The 19,532-nt window shown below is 42.4% G+C and overlaps 2 protein-coding genes across 6 annotated transcripts in view; one reads left to right on the forward strand and one right to left on the reverse strand.

Annotated features, from left to right (window-relative positions):
* The window catches only part of LOC137642497 (leucine-rich repeat-containing protein 28-like), a 60,609-nt gene extending 56,846 nt beyond the window's left edge, over positions 1–3,763 (reverse strand). The window contains exon 1 of one of the 2 annotated variants that reach the window (XM_068375103.1): positions 3,515–3,763. The gene's annotated coding sequence lies outside the window, so the exon portion shown is untranslated. The remainder of the gene's footprint in view (positions 1–3,514) is intronic. The other variant, XM_068375102.1, reaches the window with a different exon arrangement.
* LOC137642498 (uncharacterized) overlaps positions 1–19,532 on the forward strand; it is a 297,295-nt gene that overhangs the window by 209,201 nt on the left and 68,562 nt on the right. Inside the window, exon 1 of one of the 4 annotated variants that reach the window (XM_068375104.1) lies at positions 7,611–7,667. The exons of 1 other annotated variant lie outside the window; for it this stretch is intronic. The gene's annotated coding sequence lies outside the window, so the exon portion shown is untranslated. Of the gene's footprint in view, positions 1–7,610; positions 7,668–8,039; positions 8,225–19,532 lie in introns of those variants that run through there. 2 more of the 4 variants (XM_068375106.1, XM_068375107.1) reach the window with 2 other exon arrangements.

Raw genomic sequence — 19,532 nt, forward strand, 5'->3', positions numbered from 1 at the left:
ACGTCAACGTGTGGCTGGAAATCCACATGGGACCGCAACGGAGGAGGAACAACCCCAGCTGGTTGACGTGAGAATGCTACATCAACGTCAACAGGACGCACAACAGAACGCTTGGATGGCTGACGGCCAGTATCTCCATGAGAAAAACGGCTAGGTTCAACGGAACCTTTCTCTGCGTTGTAGTCTTCCATAAGGGACGCAAGCTTAGACTGCATGTCCTGCAGTAACACCCATTTAGGGTCTACAGAAACGGGTGCGGTAACAGACGGGGTTAGCGACTGAGACGGCACAACTTTGCCTTGCTTAGGCGGCGAGCAGTCATCCGATGACGGCAACGGGTCCGAACTGTCCCAGTGACTACAACCGGGACGTTGGACTTGTCCTGAAGGGACCGACTTGCGTTTCAAAGGTCTAGAGACCTTGCTCCATGGTTTCTTACGTGAAACGCCTTCAGACGACGAGGTAAAAATGGGCTCTCTCGTCTTATGGTAGGGGCGATCTTGACGAGATACGCCTGATACCAAAGAGGGAACGTCTGTTCGCTGATCAAGGCCTCTCGAACCCATAAGTCGTACGACATTGCTTCTCCCCTGGGCTTGGGATCTTGCAAGAGGTCCCGGACTAGGTGAACGACAGGCACGAACAGACGAACCCTCGGTCGCAACACTGTTCACAACACTTTGCGTAACACTAAGCATTTTCCCACTTTCCGCCGTGGCACTTTGGCACTTGAGTTTCTTGACATCAGCCATGAGTTGGTTACGGTCACTTGCTAAAGCCTCAACTCTCTCCCCCAAGGCATGAATAGCACGCATCATGTCTTGCATAGACGGCTCCTGAGTGCTAGAAGGGGGGTTAGGAACAACCACTACAGGGGAAGGATTAGGTTCAGGGGCATGTGGAGAGGAAAAATTTACGGACCTAGATGAACTTCTCCTTACCCTATCTCTCTCTAACCTGCGTGTATATTTATCAAATTCGATCCAATCGAATTCCGAAAGGCCCACGCATTCCTCACACTGACCTCCCAATTGGCAGGTTTTACCCCGACAATTGGAACAAACGGTATGAGGGTCGAGAGAAGCCTTTGGAAGACGCCTATTACAGTCCCTAGCATTACACTTTCGAAACTTAGGAACTTGAGAAGGGTCAGCCATTTTGAATTAGTCAAAGAAAAATTCCAAAAACAATCCAAGTCATCAACAAATAATCCGATTCAAAAAAGAGTTCAAAGGTTTATGTTGAAGGAAAACACCTGTACTGCGATAGCTCAAACCAAATTAAAGTACTTCACCAAATATGATGGGAAAACTCCAGGTTCTACAGCGAGTAAAAGTACGTCTTGTCGCCAACGTCGACAGAGAAGAATTGAAGGTTGTGTTTACATCCGAGAGTGGTATCTGGCCGACAGTTGGCGCTGGTGGGCACACCCGCAACCTACATAGCGATCGCTCGCGAGTTTTTTTAAGTATGTTGTCTGTCGAGCCGCAGAGTTGCAGCTATTATATATTCACCGGCTAAGTTAAATATTTAAAATTGCTGTTTTTGAGCTGTTTGGTTGAAGATCATCTTGCTGCTGCAATAATGCCAAATAACAGCCATTGATCTTCGAGAGAAAATTAGAGGATTTACTGGTGTGTTTTAAACAGTTTTCATGTTGATAACTGTTTGACAGTTGTACTTATTAAGTTAATAAAGATCGGTAAAACACATGGAAATAGTATAAAAACCCATGTTTCACAAAAAATAAACCAGCACAGGGATACAACATACCTTAAGGTAGGTAAGGTAAGGATACCGAGTCCTGGAAGGTTGTGGGGGGGGGGGATCATAACCCCCTCAGTAAGTAAGGACAGGAATCCTAAGTTAGGTTGGGAACCTTTGGTTTGGTAGTACTTCTATACAGTATTGGTTTCCCATTTGGGATGAGGTTCTTTCCAGTGGTAGCTCCTAGTTTCAAACATATTCAGAACTGTAAAAATATGGGTTTCCAACAAAAATCGCCATCAGAACTGTTCAAAGGACATGTAAATATGCAGGACCAGAAACTATATTATTTTCTTTAGGGTGTATGTATGATGATGGCCATGAGCCACAACACCCTTATTTTCCACATGTCACTAAGAATATGGAAGTATGAAAGGGGGCGGTGCCCCCAATAGGTAAGTAAGTAGGATCACAGCTTGTAGGTTAGGTTAGATGAGGAAGTTTAAGTAAAAGGGTATTATATGCATGAAGAGGACCTGTCTGTCATTATACAAAGGCTCCTTTTCTTCATTTCAGATATTGCACTTATATGCAACTTTACCAGAAGTTGTTTGCCACCAAAAAATCCTATTACTTTATCATGTTTCATGTTAAATACACTACAGTGTATGATGTGTAAAACCACATCCTCCTAGGTTGGGGTAAGAAGAATTGTGAGGTTTCAATTTTTACTAGAGGTGGTGTACGGATAAATATTAATCCATTGATATTGATGGTCAAAATAGTTAGTATTATTGTCATTATAAAGTGCAAGTGTTTTAATACACAAATACTACGTTGAAAATACAGTGATATAACTTAGGTCTTGGATCTGGCTAAAATTTGTCTGTGTATAGCATTCACCTTTCAATCATTGCTCTATTATTATTATTATTATTATTATTATTATTATTATTAAGCTACAACCCTAGTTTGAAAAGCAGGATTCTATAAGCCCAGGAGTCCCAACAGGGAAAATAGCCTAGTGAGGAAAGGAAACAAGGAAAAATAAAATATTTTCAGAACAGTAACAACATTAAAATAAATATAAAAACTTTAACAAAACAAGAGGAAGAGAAATAAGATAACGTAGTGTGCCCGAGTTCACCCTCAAGCAAGAGAAGTCTAACCCAAGACAGTGGAAGACCATGGTACAGAGGCTCTGGCATTACCCAAGACTAGAGAACAATGGTTTAATTTTGGAGTCTCCATCTCCTAGAAGAGCTGCTTATCATAGCTAAAGAGTCCCTTCTACCCTTACCAAGAAGAAAGTAGCCAATGAACAATTATGATGCAGTGGTTAACCCCTTGAGAGAAGAAAAATTGTTTGGTAATCTCAGTGTCGTCAGGTGTATGAGGACAGAGGAAAATATGTAAAGAATAGGCCAGCATAGTCGGTGTATGTGTTGGCAAAGGGAAAGAATAGTAACCAGAGAGAATGATCCAATGTAGTACTCTGGCCAAAGGATCCCATAACTCTCTAGTGGTAGTATCTCAATGGGCGGCTGGTGTCTTGGCCCTAGCCAACCTACTACCTACCTAACTTATATATCTATCATAAATTAAAAAAAATTGATGAAAATTAGGTTGGTCTTCTAAGATTAAATTGGCAATGCTTTAAAATTTCTAAGCTGACAGAGTTTCAGAGGATAACATAATCTGGTCCCATTTAACTTTTCCTTCATTGTACTTTACACATTAGTGATGACAATCCTGTTTAGAATGAATATTAAAATTTGCATTTATATACCAATTAACAATTACTTACGTAATAGGATGTTTATCGTCTGTAGTGGTGTGATGCTTTAAGTCAAGAATCAGCTGATGAGACCAGATGTTTATTCTACAACTTATTGCGTATTTAGGATTATGTAAATTCATTCAGCTTTTGTTAATTATAGCACTAAATGTTCTCTAGAATCACTAATCTCATAAGTGTATCATGCCACGCTAAAATAAAAATTTTGACTAGTTGTTATGTAATACATCTGATAGGACAAGGGGACATTGTTGATAAAGCTATATTCTTAATTATGAATATGAAATTTATTATTGTTCCATATATAACCTAATGAGATGCTGTGATTAATGCATGCTAATGTGTATCATTGCCAACTTAAACAAAATATAAAATTAGGAAGTAAAAGTTTATATATATATAATTGAAAAATAGAACATTATAATGTGCCGTTGTATAGGACTGACTTTCACAACTCACTTTGAGAAACTTTTCTAGTAGGAGTTGCCAACTTGCTTAATTTTCCTCTATATTTAAACTGACATTTGACTTGTATGTTCAAAGTTTTCTTTATATAAGATATTCGTTTAATATATTATAGTATTTTATCTAAGTAGTTAAGTGGAAATAATTTATTCAAGTATTATTGTGAGATAAACAAGCCTTTTAATTGAATTGTTGGAATCATAATTAACAGTTTGTTAGAAAGTTTGCCCTTGTCTTACAGTATTATTATACTCGCCAGTGGCAACAATTATTCATTCTTCATTTCAACTAGATGTACCTGGCGAAGAATGTTCGTCTGTAAGCTATGTAGTTATATAATAAATTTCGGTTTTAAAGGATTAAATGATTTTATTAACTCTAGCGATCCCTCTCGGGGTATGAGAGTACAGTTCAAAATATATAAAAAAAATATATAATTTGACTTACAATAATAGTGCAAGATGGTAGTGAAAATAAAAAATACTTCTATTCACATATCTATACAATACTGTACATATATCATTGCATACTGTATATGTAATAATTATGTTGTTTTTTTTTATCTCTTCTTATGTCTTCTGTAAGAAAAAAAAATGTGAAAAAACAACAACTTGGATTAACATGAAGTAGTGGACTAACCAGGTCCAGATTTTGTTTGCTAATAATAAATATAAGAATAAAACATTTTTCCGATATGTCTGATCAATCATGGTTTTCTCTTTATTGACAGTTTGTATATTAAGAACTATTAGGCCACAAGAGAATAAATACAAAACTCGAAGACGAGGATAATGATGACATTGTCTCATGCAAAACCAGTTTATTCTTCTGACTCCGATTGCACATGGCAAAAGCAAGAGGCATTTTTACTGTAAGAATAACTGGCAGGCTTGATGGTGTGAACTGTTATTTTATAGACTGCGTATTAGCCATACACATGCAACCCACAATCATTTAATGAAGAGTGGTGAAAGGGAGACAGGCCCCTCTTTGTAATACCTGTCAGGTGACAATAGATATCAAACACATTTTATTCGACTGTCCTGTTTTTTTATCTTCAGAGGAGGACACATTTTCTTCTGGACAAACCTTTAAGAGATATACTGGGGGGGGGGGGATTGTAATACCCTGAACTTGGAAAACAAATATATAGTATAGGTTTATATCGTGAGTTTTAATTTATTTTGTAAATTTTTTTAATCCCTCCTTATTTTGCATTTAGATAGTATTGTATGGAAGTTGTGTGATTGTTTTTAGAAGTAAAAATGACACCAAATGTTGTGAGAGTTCAGGTATGGTTGATTCATTTGCATTATACAACAATGAATGGCCTTTGATGTCCCAGTGCTTGGCCTAAAAGGTCTAAGTTTTGTATTCAGTTCAATGATGGTTTGCTGGGGGTTGGGAAACGGTTGTCAAAACTGTATACTTCACACAGGACATCTGGCAGAGTTTAGATATTAAGGCTTTCAAAAAGAAGCTGAAAGTTTTCTTGTTCTCTGAGTATATCGATATTGTGTACTTGGCAATAAACGAGCTGTATGCTATATGAAATGCTGGATGCATTGGAATGCATTTAAGCGATTGTGAAGGTGCTGTAGAGAGTGGGGTTCATCTACTGTATTGTATAGGACCAGAATTTTTTTTTGTTCCTACTTCAAGGGCTACTTTTCTGGTCCTATCACACAAACGAACGTTGCGCTCTACGTGACTTAGAAGATCAGTTTATTGTATACTGTTCATACTAATGTATTTTGTTTATCAAACATCGTATTGCTTGTTTATTGTCAAATCCACATTATCGAAGAACTTTTAAAACAAGGAAGTCTTCAGTTTCTTCTCGAAAGCCTTAATATCTTATGTTTTTCGTATGTAAAGTGGGAGCTTGTTGGATAGTCTTGGGCCCGCATATCTGAAAGCTCTAAAATCTACAATAGATATACATCTTGGTTCATTAATAACTCATGTGAATTGAAACCATCTGTAACTATTCCCATGTCTATACTTTTTAAACTCTATTCTAGATTCAATAGACAGACAGTGTAATTCAATGAGTATGGAAGTAATCATATCTATTCCAGCTTTAATAGACAGCCATTGTAATTTAATTAGTATAGGAGTAATCATGTCTCCTGGTGGGACAACTTTTATGTCTTGCTCCTCTGTTTATTATGTTTTGAAATTTCTCAAATTGTACTTTGTGTAGTTTATTTTATATAGAATTTGTTCTTCTCTTATTATTTTCTATATTTTTTGTCGCTAGTAGTAGAAATGATAATTATATAGACAAGTTCTTGGGCAGTTTTCTTTCCACGCAGAAAACGGACAGTGAATGTTTTTATGTAAAAAGAACATATACTTTCCATGAAAGTATAGATTAATATAAACAGATATTGAAAAAATAGTCAACTATAATAATATGAGAAATTATTTCAGAAAAAACTAATCTTGGCAACGAACGAACACAATGAAGTGAAATTGTGAAAATTTATTTTATTTTGTCAGTGCAGAAAAGTTAGTCAAATTTAGCTAGATGTTCACTAGACATGACTTGATGAGATAAATAAATAATGAAGGTATGAAGTAATTATAAAAGCTAATATTTTGAAGATATAAATGTGCTTTTTGGGTTGTTGTAAGGAATTTAGATGGTAGGATTCCCAAGAGTTTCGTAACTGAGAATTGGAGAAGTTAAAATCTAAATTGAATATAAATTAAGGAAACACCATGAGTATAAGGAAACTAGAAACAAAATTCACAAAATAAGAAAAAGTAATAAAAATGGTGGAGGACCGTTGCAAAATTTCATTCGCGCGGCTAGAAGTATTTCACCGATGCCGATGGCCGGTGTCCTGCAGAATAGAATATAAGAAATTAATGCTCTTCCATAACATCATAAACTCCGAGGAAAAAAGATTAGTAAGAGAGATAATTGAGGATCAGTTGAAGAACCCGTATGGGAAGTGCTGGAGCAAGAGCGTAGAAGAAATCTGCAGTAAATATGGGATGGAAGTGGAAGAAATAAGAAGTTGGGGGAAAAGGACCCTGAAAAAAGAAATCAAGAAAAGAATTATAGAAAAAATAGAAGAAACTATAGAAGAAAAAAAGAAAATAATGAAAAAATTAAGATTTATTAAAGGAAATGGCCCTCTGCCTTATATCAGAGAAATGTATCTGGATAAGGCATCCCTTGTGATGAAAGCAAGATTAAATATGCTCAACTTAAAAGCAAATTTCAGGGGAAAATATGATGACAATTTGTGTGATTTATGCAAAGAGGAAGAAGACACCACCGAACATTTATTTTTATGCCCAAAGTTAGAACAGCTAAAGAATGTAGAAATAAGTTTAGATATGCTGAAAAATCGTAGCAGAGATCTGGCTGCATTTATAGATAGGGCAATGAATATAAAAGAAGAGTTTAGGAAGCCCAAACTGATTACCACAACAGTTGCCAAAACTGATGATAGCAAGGTGTTATCCTATCCAATTTCAAAGTAGAAGGGAATAAAAGTAAAGATAGAGAACCTCATTATGATATTAATTTATTTAAGGCACAGGTGATATAAACTTGATAACAATAATAAGAATAAGCTTAGAAGCTTTGCACCTATCTATAAAGAGATAGAGTGGCCGCAAACTTACTTTGCGGAGGGAGCAATAAGGAACCAGGAACCAGGATCCAGGGCGGTAAGAAGTACGAAATTGTAATTAATTATTAATTGCATAACTAATATTTTCTATTTTAAAGTATTGTCCTCACAGTTGCTAACTGTCTTTATGTGGATACATCACCCTGTTTTGCATATATAAGATTTCAATTAAAGTTTATTGAAAGTTGTAGTTGGCAAGGTCCATCCTACTGTAATTAGTTACTCCATAGGCCTATTTTCATCATAGTACGATTAAAAATACGGTATACTAAAGTAATTGGTTATTTAGATTTTGAAGGCCTATATAATTAAGTAACTTGGCCAAATTATACATTGATATCATGATAAATATACAATTAACTTAATGTTAGGTAAAAGAAAAAAAAGGACTTGATCTCTCCAATTAAATAGATGCCGAATGAACTCGTCAACATTATGGTGTATGTAGGTCATACTAGGACCAGGGAGGGCCAGACAATGGTTGCTGATGACTCAGTAGTCATCATACAAGGACCAGGGAGGGCCAGACAATGGTTGCTGACGACTCGGTAGTCATCATACTAGGACCAGGGAGGGCCAGACAATGACTGCTGATGAGTCAGTAAGTAGACCTATAGGCTTCCCGGAAACCTCATCCTTAGATCACAATTATGGGGGTGGGGGTGTTACAGACAATACAAGAAACTATCACGCTTAAGTGGGTCTTGAACCCCAGTCTGACAGAATGCCAGGCAGGGGCGTTTCCAATAGGGTAGTGGTAAAGTTATAGTTACATGATGTATAGAGAAGAAAAGGTTTGTTTAAGGTAAAGTTTTACTGTATTACAGATTCTCATTTCGAACAGAAAATTTATGTTTTCCTTTGGTAAATAACATGATTTGACCGAATTTGACCTTCATTTCAACCGCAAAGAAACAGATCAACCAATTCGACTAACTTTAAGTAGCCGAGCTGATTGCGGTTATTACGGATGAAATGGAGGTGAAAACCAGTTAATGCCAATAAGATGGTTTTATAGTAATCAAACTTTATCTAAACTACCCTGTTTTATTATAGTTAAGGACTGGACAAGCTTTTCTACTAAAAAAAACAGGTGTTTCTTATAGAAAAATGCCTGTTTTCTTTGAAAATCGCACATTAATATATATATATATATATATATATATATATATATATATATATATATATATATATATATATATACTGTATATATATATTTCTGAAACTATTCATTTGCGATGGGAACGAGTGTCATTTTCGAAGAGAGCAGATTTTTTTCTATAGAAAAAAGTAGTTTTTTTCCTAGGTTATATTGCCCTGTAATACAGTACAATAATACCAGCATTTTTATGTTATATTTCTATACCATGACTACAGTGAACCCTTGTTTATCGCGGTAGATAGGTTCCAGACCCGGCCGCGATAGGTGAAATTCCGCGAAGTAGTGACATCATATTTACCTATTTATTTAACATGTATATTCGGACTTTTAAAACCTTCCCTTGTACGTAGTACTGTTAACAAACTACCCTTTAATGTACAGAACACTTAATGCATGTACTACAGCACCCTAAACTAAAACAGGCACAAATATTAAAGGGGATTTTATATCATGCGTTTCCTAAACACCTAAAAAGCACGATAAAAAATGGCAACCAATGTTTTGTTTACGTTCATCTCTGATCATAATGAAGAAACAAACTCATTTAGTGTACACATATATGTATAGGTTAGTTTTTGCATCGATTATATTGATTATACAGTATGTTGATTTTTTTATTACCAATGTTTTACTTTATTTTTCTTAGGACTTCCAAATGAAATGTTTTTCTTTATGACGCCGCCTGAAACGACGGCGTCATAAAGTACTGTACGCTCAGTAAACAACCACGCTCAGAACAAACAAGGCATTTAACGCGCATGATGATAGTGATAAATAATGATACAGTACAGTATTTACAGTAAAAGCATTTACAAAATATGTTACCTTACAAATATAATTTACCGTATCTATATAAAATCATACAGTACTGTACAGTACATATTGTATGTAGCAAAGCAGGAAAACAATTTACGAGAGAGAGAGAGAGAGAGAGAGAGAGAGAGAGAGAGAGAGAGAGAGAGAGAGAGAGATTGTTTTACGTACGTACTGTAAATGTAAATTTTAAACAAAAAAAATCAATTTACGAGAGAGAGAGAGAGAGAGAGAGAGAGAGAGAGAGAGAGAGAGAGAGAGAGAGAGAGAGAGAGAGAGAGAGATTGTTTTACGTACGTAAATGTAAATTTTAAACAAAAAAAAATATGATAGGTTACAACATGTAGACTTTTAAAACCTTCCCTTTAACTTAATGCATACAGTACAGTACTAAACTATAAAACAGGCACAAATACAGTATTAGAATGTGAGAATATTAAAGTAAAAAATAAAGATTGTTACTGTACTCACCACGAAAGAAGTTCAAGAAAAACTTGAATGATGATGGCGATGAATTTGCTGCACAGTAGAAATGATGATGATGAAGCTGATGATGTATTCTACTGTGCAGCCAGGTAGTATTTTACGTCTCTTCAGACGGAGGTGTCTTTTCCTGGGACACCTCTTCAACTTCTTCAATTTCTTCCGAAGGCGTAGTAGCAGGAGGAACTGGCTCTTTTTTGCGAGGCTGGAAGAACATTGTGATCGGAAGTTGTTGCCGCTGCTTCTTTTTTCGATCTAAGAGCATCTTGTAGGGAGTCATTATGTCATCAACCTTGTTGCAGAATTGCATCGACCGAACCATATCCTTGTCCCACTCTTGCAACATTTCTTTCACCTCCTTTATATGGTTGCAGACCTTGGCAAGCCGTTCTAGTGTTAAGCCCGTTTCTTCGACATTTTCTTGGGTCTCTTCCTGGGTTTCACTCTCTTCTTCACTTGCCGATTTCGTCAGGTCTTCGAGGTCTGCGTCAGTTAGGGGCTGGGAATGGCAGTCCAACAACTCGTCGACGTCTTCAGTCGTCATGTCGCCAAACCCGTCACCTCCAATTATGGCAGCCAACTGCACAGATTTCCGTATTGCAGAGTGTTGGATTTCAGCAGGTGTAAATCCCTCGTCGTCGTAAACAATCTCGGGCCACAACTTCTTCCAGCTCGCATTCACAGTTGCAGGTTTCATCTCTTGAAGTGCCTTCTGAATATTCTTCAGGCAAGTGGCTATGGTGTACTGCCGCCAGTACGCCTTCAAGTTAAAATCTTCATCCTCATCCTCTTGGGCAGCATCCACACACGCAACGAGGTCCGCCAAGGTATTCTTCGTGTAGAGGGCCTTGAACGCCCTGATAACCCCCTGGTCCATCGGTTGAATTAATGACGTGGTGTTGGGTGGCAGGAACTCAACCTGAACGCCCTCACGCGACAGGTCAGTTGCGTGTCCACCAGCGTTATCCATAAGGAGAAGGATCTTGAATGGCAAGCCCTTCTCTACGAGATATTCATTGACTTGCGGGATGAAACACTGGTGGAACCAGTTGGAGGTCAGCATCTTCGTAATCCATGCTTTTGGATTATGCATCCAGTACACGGGAAGGAGATTCTTATTCTTATTTTTCAAAGCGCGAGGATTTTTCGACTTATAAATAAGCCCCGGCTTTAGCATAAATCCAGCAGCATTGCCACACATCACGAGGGTAACGCGATCCTTGAATGCTTTAAAGCCAGAGGCTTTGGCTTCCTCTTTGAACAGGAAAGTTCGCGACGTCATTCTCTTCCAAAACAAGCCGTTCTCATCCATATTAAAGACTTGTTCCGGCTTGTATCCACCTTCGGCGATAATATTCTTGAACGTCTGGTTCACGTAAGTTTCAGCAGCGGCAGTGTCAGTCGAAGCAGCCTCGCCATGCAGGGAAACGCTTTTCAGGGCGAAGCGTTTCTGAAACTTCGCGAACCATCCTTTGCTGGCGGAAAAACATTGTTTCTGAGGCTGGGAATCAGTGGATGTCCCTGGTTGAGGATCATCTGCATCATCATCTTCTTCAGCATGGTTGCCATCGTCGTCTTGAGGTTCCTTTGCAGCAAAATTCTGATACAAGCTCAAAGCCTTTGTTCGGATGGTGTTTGTATCCAAGGCTATGTTCTTCTTCCGGCAGTCGGCAATCCACACAGCTAAAGCACCTTCCATGCGTACGATCGTTTTATTACGCGTTGTAACGACTCGCTTCGCTGATCTGCTAAAGGTGATTGCAGCCGTCTTTCTAATGTTCGCCTCGTCCTTCTTGATATAGCGAACAGTAGATTCGTTGATCCCAAAATGGCGCGCCGCGGCCGCGTAACTTCTACCGTCTTTTAACATATCGAGAAGCGTCACCTTCTCAGCAATCGTCATCATCCTTCGGTGGCGTTTAGGCTCACTACCAGCCTTAGTAGAAGCCGAACGCTTGGGAGGCATTGTACAGTAGGATTTGACAAAAAGTTCAACTTAAAAAGGTCGCACACAGCACAGATTAAACTTCACAAACTTAAGAACGTCTACTCAGCGATACGCGGGAACAGAGAGTGGACGACCCTGGCCCGCGAGAACCTAGATGCTGGAAGCTGGAGATGCGGGCAAAACACCAATCACAGGCTAGATAACAAAACTTGAGTTCTGATTCGTCATCTATCAGCGCTTGAACCAATCACAACCCGTCTTACAGTATATGACGCGTAGGTTACCAACTCATACAAGATACCCCGCACATACCGTACGTACAGTATTAATAATAATAATAATAAATAATGATAATAATACAGTACAGTACTGTAATAATAATAATATAATGATAATAATAATAACAATCATAATTTTATTAACAACAACAACAATAATAATAATAACAATAATGATAATAGCTTTACGTATGCTATTTTATTCTTTTGTAGGATGTGTGTGTGTGTCTCTCTCTCTCTCTCTCTCTCTCTCTCTCTCTCTCTCTCTCTCTCTCTCTCTCTCTCTCTCTCGTACGCTTATTCGAAATGTGATTTTTGCAACAAAGAATATTATTGGATGCAGTACTACGTACGTATACATACAAAAGATTCATGGAAAAGAAGCACATCCATTACATTTGTAGTACAGTAGTAGCCATCAGCAGTCTCACACCATTCTAATATTGTATGACTGCATCTGATTTGCGTTTCATGTTCGATTTAATTTTACTACGTACTGTATACAGTACTGAATTATCGTATGATAATAATACAGAAATAATAATAATAATAATGATGATAATAATAATAACAATAATAATTTTATTAACAACAACAACAATAATAATAATAATAACAATAATGATACACGTAATAGCTTTACGTATGCTATTTTATTCTTTTGTAGGATGTGTCTCTCTCTCTCTCTATCTCTCTCTCTCTCGTACGCTTATTCGAAATGTGATTTTTGCAACAAAGAATATTATTGGATGCAGTACTACGTACGTATGCATACAAAAGAATCATGGAAAAGATGCACTTCCATTACATTTGTAGTATAGTAGCCATCAGCAGCCTTACACCATTCTAATATGGTATGACTGCATCTGATTTGCGTTTCATGTTCGATTTAATTTTACTATGTACTGTATACAGTACTGTATTATCGTATGATCACATTCTCTTTTCGTGTTTTATTTCTTTCTGTGCTGAATTATATATCATATGTAATGCAATGAACAATCAGTAAGAGCAGATATTACTAATTACAGTATTAATGGAATTACAGGTAACAAAATATCGTATTTGGGGGTCTTCAGATTTCGCGGTATTTTCGAAATTTCCGGAAAATCCGCGATATGTATATATATATGGGTTATGGAAAAAAACCCGCGAAGTGGTGAATCTGCGTTGGTCGAACCGCGAAGTAGCGAGGGTTCACTGTAGATATCTGTGGCCATACCATGAGTCGAGTGGACAAGTGTTAATGCCACCATTAGCCTTAAGGCTATATCTAATCAATGTATGTAACTTGATTATAAGCTCTGCCATAGGCTGGAACATGAAGATGGAATTTTTTTTCCAATGAGTTGTTAATCAGCATTTGTTCCGTAACCGAAATACAAACCACGCTATTTACAAAGGGTTATTACTTTTAGCGTAGCTGAAATGGCGAGCCATTAGAATTTAACGAGGGTATATTACCCCCGCGCTAGTTAGCGGGGGGGTAGAGGAGTGGTAGCTAGCTACCCCTCCTCCCCCTCACACACAGGTGAATACTCACTTTAACTTTTGGCTCGGACTGTGACAGACGTCTCTGTCTTGGTCCTCGCTTGGCAGCCATTGTCTGTTTTGTCTTTACTTAATCGCTTACTTTTCTTTTACTCAATTTATATGTAAACATGTTTTCATGTTTGTATATATATTTGAGTATAGAAATAAGTAAGTTTCCTTTTCAGATGTGTGTGTGTAGTGTACGATATCTACGTGGAGGCCTCGGCAGTTAGGCCACCACGGCGTATTTTATGGGTGGCGATCGAGTTTGACTTATGTCTTTCTCTCTCTCTCTCTCTCTCTCTTGAGGTCGTTCACCCTTTTACTACGTGTTACTACGCCCTTGTAGCCTAGCTTCCTTTCCGTGTGGGGGGTTGCTACGCCGTACGTTTGTATCAATTAGTTATGAATCTAATTGTAGTTGTTTTTTGTTTTTCAGCTTGTAGAACGATTCCTTTCGGGGTTTTCGTTCTTTCTTTAGTGTTCATTCATTTTTAAATTACATAATTACATAGTTACATAATTATAATTGTTATAATTCTGTTTTGGTTACAGCTCTCCTTCCGCGAGTGTAAGTGGTTGTGAGGGCACGTGCCTGTTGTGTAATTCTTGTTCCTTTCTCTCGGGATTCCTCTTCGGAGCCTTCCCGGGGGAATGAATGTGTACTAATATTATTTGTTTTATTTTTTTACAGTTACCGATCTAGTTCGTTTCTGTAATATAGCAACGGTGTGAGCTGTCTGGTTGAGTCCTGGGGATTCGGCTGTTGCTGCCTCCCCCCTTGTATTTTCGTCAGGGGCGTGTCTCCTTCTACTGGTAGTACTCCCGTGTCGACGGACAGCTCTCCAGTTCATTTTAGAACAGTCAGGAGGCTTGCCTCCTTGGGCGGATAACTTTCCTTCCGAGGGAAGTTTTTCCTGTCCAGGCTTGAGTTTTTTCCCTTTTGGGGGGTTCTTCTCTTGCCTTTTTTTCGTGCGACTATGCTCTTGGTGCTGAGCGGTCGAACCTGCAGTTTCGCTCAAGGGGCTGGGCAACTGCAGGAGCTCCTCTTCGGAGGATTGCTCCTTTTAGGTCACTGGCTGACCAGTCTCTTCCACGAAGTGTTTCTCTTTCGTTCGCGAGAGAGTACACTCATAGAGACTCCTCTTCGGAGGTTTTCTTCTGTTGCTGTTGCTGTTGGCCTCCCTCGCCGTAAGGCCCTCCGTCCGCCTCGTCGTAAGGGCCTCTCATCTCCCTATAAGGGTGCTTGAGGCGCCCTTTTGGATCTCCGTTTGCAGCCTACAACTCCTTTTTCTCGATCTTCCGCCTTGGTGCAGATGGACAGCAGTCTGATCTCGTCTTCCGACGGGCAACGGTCTTCCCGACGGACAACGGTCTGCCCGACGGACAGCGGTCTTCCGACGGACATCAGTCTCCCGGCGGACAACGATCCCTTCGGGGCAAAGGGTTGCCCCCACGGGGGTTCTTCCCTTGCGTGTCAGGGTTTCCCTGCGCGCCCTTCTGCTCATCAGCGCTCTCCTGTTCGTCAGCGCTTTCAAGATGATCTTCCCTGCGGTTCCTGTTACGTGCCCTGTGCGCCCACGTTCGCCCTCGCGATCTAGAACTTCGGTTCAGGTCGGGGTCAAGGACTCTTCTTCTTTGCGCAGGCTTCCACGCGTAGCCTTCTGCTCGTCAGCGATCATCAGCTCGTCAGCGATCATCAGCTCGCCAGCGATCATCAGCTCGCCAGCGATCTCCGGATCGCCCACGTGTGTTACAGCTGGCACGCAAACGTTCTCCAACACTTCTGAAGGAACATGGTTCGCCAGCTACTAGCTCACCTGCGCATGCTGATCGCCATCGCGCGACCCTCAACTGCGGATGCTGATCGGCATCGCGCGACCCTCAAACTGCGGATGCTGATCGCCATCGCGCGACCCTCAACTGCGGATGCTGATCGCCATCGCGCGACCCTCAACTGCGGATGCTGATCGCCATCGCGCGACCCTCAACTGCGGATGCTGATCGCCATCGCGCGACCCTCAACTGCGGATGCTGATCGCACGACCCTGCATGATCGCCCGCTTACGCATGCTGCTCCTCATCGCACAACCCTGAACGATCGCCCTCCTGCGGATGCTGATCACCATCGCACCCTTTCACGCGATCATTCACCTGCGCATGCTGCTCGCCATCGCACAACCCTGCACGATCGCCCGCTTACGCATGCTGCTCCTCATCGCACAACCCTGAACGATCGCCCTCCTGCGGATGCTGATCACCAGCGCACCCTTTCACGCGATCATTCACCTGCGCATGCTGCTCGCCATCGCACAACCCTGCACGATCGCCCGCTTACGCATGCTGCTCCTCATCGCACAACCCTGAACGATCGCCCTCCTGCGGATGCTGATCACCATCGCACCCTTTCACGCAATCATTCACCTGCGCATGCTGCTCGCCATCGCACAACCCTGCACGATTGCCCGCTTACGCATGCTGCTCCTCATCGCACAACCCTGAACGCTCGCCCTCTTGCGGATGCTGATCACCATCGCAGCCTATCACGCGATCATTCACCTACACATGCTGCTCGCCATCGCTTACCATTACGCGGTCATTATCGCCAGCGATCTTCTTCACCTACGCGGCAGCACGATCCCTCGCCGTCACGCCATCGCTTGCGTTCGTCGCCTCGAACACGTGTTCATTTACCTGCCCACCCTCACGCCCACTCGCCTGCGCGCCCGCGCGACCGCTCGCCTGTGCGACCGTTCGCCTTTGCGCGACCGTTCGCCTTTGCGCGACCGTTCGCCCTCGCGCGACCATAGTTCGCGGCGAATTCCACAGCCGGTGGTAGCAGCAGGGACGCGTGCTCCAAGACGGCACTCGGGATCACCTCCATCCAAGCACAGGTTGGTAGTGCAGGACGAAGACAGGTCAGTACAGCATTCTTCCCCACCTTCTTTTCAGGCAGGTACCGTCGTGTCCACTCCAAAGGATCGCCCGATCCCTTTCACCTTAGCGAGGATTTCGGACTCTGTGTCCTTGGAGCAGCAGACATGGTTTGGTCCGCTGGCACGGGCGTTAATGAGGGTTATGAAACCAGCACTCGCCGGCCAGGGTAACAAACCAGCGGCTGTCTCTCCTACGCTGAAGAGAAAGAGAGGAGTGGACTTCGTGGTGACTTCCCCCAGGGCGAAGTTGGTTCCCAAGAGGTCTGTCTCGAGGGTCCCCTCTCCTGCACGAGTACTCTCTCCTTCTCCCGCCCTGGAAGGATTTTTGGCGGGGGGGCTTTCCGTTCAAGATTTCTCCATCGGACAAGGGGTGACTGCTTACCTCTTCCTCTGGGAGCTTACCAGGTTCTTTCCCTCCTCGGTTACGGCCCGAGGTTTGGTTCAAGGAAGCTACAGGAAGATCAAGGGTACTTTCCTCCTCTCGAGCTCAGGCACCTTGGCCTTTCGTCGTTAAGTATCTACTTGCGGACAAGCTCGATGTTGTACCATCTGGACGCGCTGACTGAAGGCTTCCTTCGGGTGTCTCATCTGTGGAGGTCGACGACCTCAGACACCCTTCCATCCTTGAGAAGAGTTTTGTCTGTGCCCAAGGACAGAGACTTAGACAGCTGCTGTGCGGAGTAAATCGACTTCCGGTTTCACTCCTCCAAGGCGCTTTCTTCCAGACTCTGCAGGGCTCCAGCGCCCTTTTCTTTCAACCACGTCGGCCTAAGTTATCGGCTACGACAACTGGGACAAGGTGTCCAATTGCAGTTTCCTCCTGTCAGGAACAGATGGCACGAGAGACTCCCCCGGGGGGGCATAGTCCTAAAAGGAGTTCACGAACTCTAGGATTGCAGGTTTTTTCGCTGGGAGGATGCTTAAGGTTACTCATCCGAATGACAGCTTCCCGATGCCCATTCCCGCACAATCTCTGTGAGTAGCCAAGGATATCGCGCCTGCCGTCTCTGTCAGCGAATTCAGTGTCTCTGAACCTTTATGCCATAGCATCAGCAGAGTTGCCCGGTTGGGCAGAATGATCCATACCTTAGGCGAAGGTCTTCCTTAGGATCATCGACGGCTTCACCCCCGGCCCCCTCAGTCGATCCTTTCTTGTAAGGAAGGATCTGAGAGGGGATGTCCATAGTCGACCTCTCAGCCCTGATCAAGTTTGTCGAACAAACTTCGGCCAGCGTAGACCAGCAGAATCGATCAGACTGGTAACGAGGCGACAGGACTCCTTTAACCCTGGATCGGAAGGACGGGTACTTTCAGTTTCCATTCCATCCATCTTCCAGGATGCTCGTCGAATTCAGCCTAGACTGCAAGTATTCCTGCTTATGATGCAGTGTGGCTATCCCGCCGTGGCATAGCAGGTTTGTTTCCCCAGAGAACTCTCCCTGCCTTCCTCTTGGCCGCTCAGGTGCAGGCTTCCGCCTCCTCTACTGTTTGGAGGGCTGGTCAACTCCGGTAGGCTCGGGTTTCGACCTTCTTCAGCGCCGAGACAAGCTTCCGGATGCTGACCATGAGTGTGGGCTCATGGTATTTTGCTTGGAGCCTTCTCTTCCTCTGCCTCAACATCTGGAGTATCTGGCCATGATATTGAGTCAACCGCCTTACCACATTGGAAACCCCGCTTCTCGTCCGTCCAGCGAGGTTAAGCAACGTCGGTACTTGGATGGGTGACCACCTGGGGACGCCAGATTCTGTTACCACATCCTCCGAGCCTTCCTTTTGGTTGACTGTGGCAAGACTGAGGAGAGTCGCAGTACCTGTTCTCAGTCAAGCAGAGCTTTCAGCCCTACCTTGGAACGTTTCCTAGTTCTTCTTTCCTCATTGACCCGTCTATAGTCCGAACGGTCGCCTCAGGATAAGTTCCATGTGGGGCGATCCAAGTTTCCGGTAGCTTCAGGCAATGTTTAACCGGACTCCCTGGCCCTATGGGACCAGCGGAACTATTAAACCTGCAATGGGTGTTGACCTATGGAGCCTCTTGATGGTAGTGGATATTCTCGTCCTTTCCCCACATTCTTGATGCGGTTCTCGGACTCGTCAAGGAAAGGGGGGGGGGGGGGGATGTTCCGGTCCAGGCCTATGGTCAAGACCTGAAGGATACCTCTCCATCATTCAGGCAGGCTTAAGGGCCTTAGTCTGGCCCCTCTTCAGATCCTACAGCTCCTGCCAAGTCGCCCCGTTGCGCGTCGACTTCATTCTAACCAGCAGGGGACGCATTTTCACACCTTCACATCTTGCAGTAGAGATACCGGGATGATTGAGATTCTCTCAATTCCACCATCGGCTCTCTCATTCCAGGCAGGGGAATGTTTCTCTCAGACTATCCGAGCAGAGCCTCATAGAGAGAGTGTACCTAGGGGTCTTTGACCTTGGGTAACCAGCAAGTGCTGGTCTGGGGGACCTGATCGCGACACCTTGGAACCTCAAGCTTCCGCTAGTCTTCCCCCCAGTCTCAGACCCCGAGACTCTGGCAAGATGCATTCCGGTGATGGTGGGACAACTTCGACGCCTGCGTCTTCCCTCCTTTTTGTCTGCGGACAATGGGTCTCAACAAAACCAGGTTGTCTGTCAACCTTTCAATGGGAGAGCTCCACTGGGACTATGCGCAGAACGGTTTCTGGACCCTCTGCTTCCCCTGACGGAACTCCCGGGAGAGCTTCTCCCACGGCGCAGACTACTCAAGCAACCACACTGCGACATCT

This window comes from Palaemon carinicauda, chromosome 6, assembly GCF_036898095.1.
Source record: "Palaemon carinicauda isolate YSFRI2023 chromosome 6, ASM3689809v2, whole genome shotgun sequence".
In the NCBI taxonomy this organism is placed as follows: domain Eukaryota; kingdom Metazoa; phylum Arthropoda; class Malacostraca; order Decapoda; family Palaemonidae; genus Palaemon; species Palaemon carinicauda.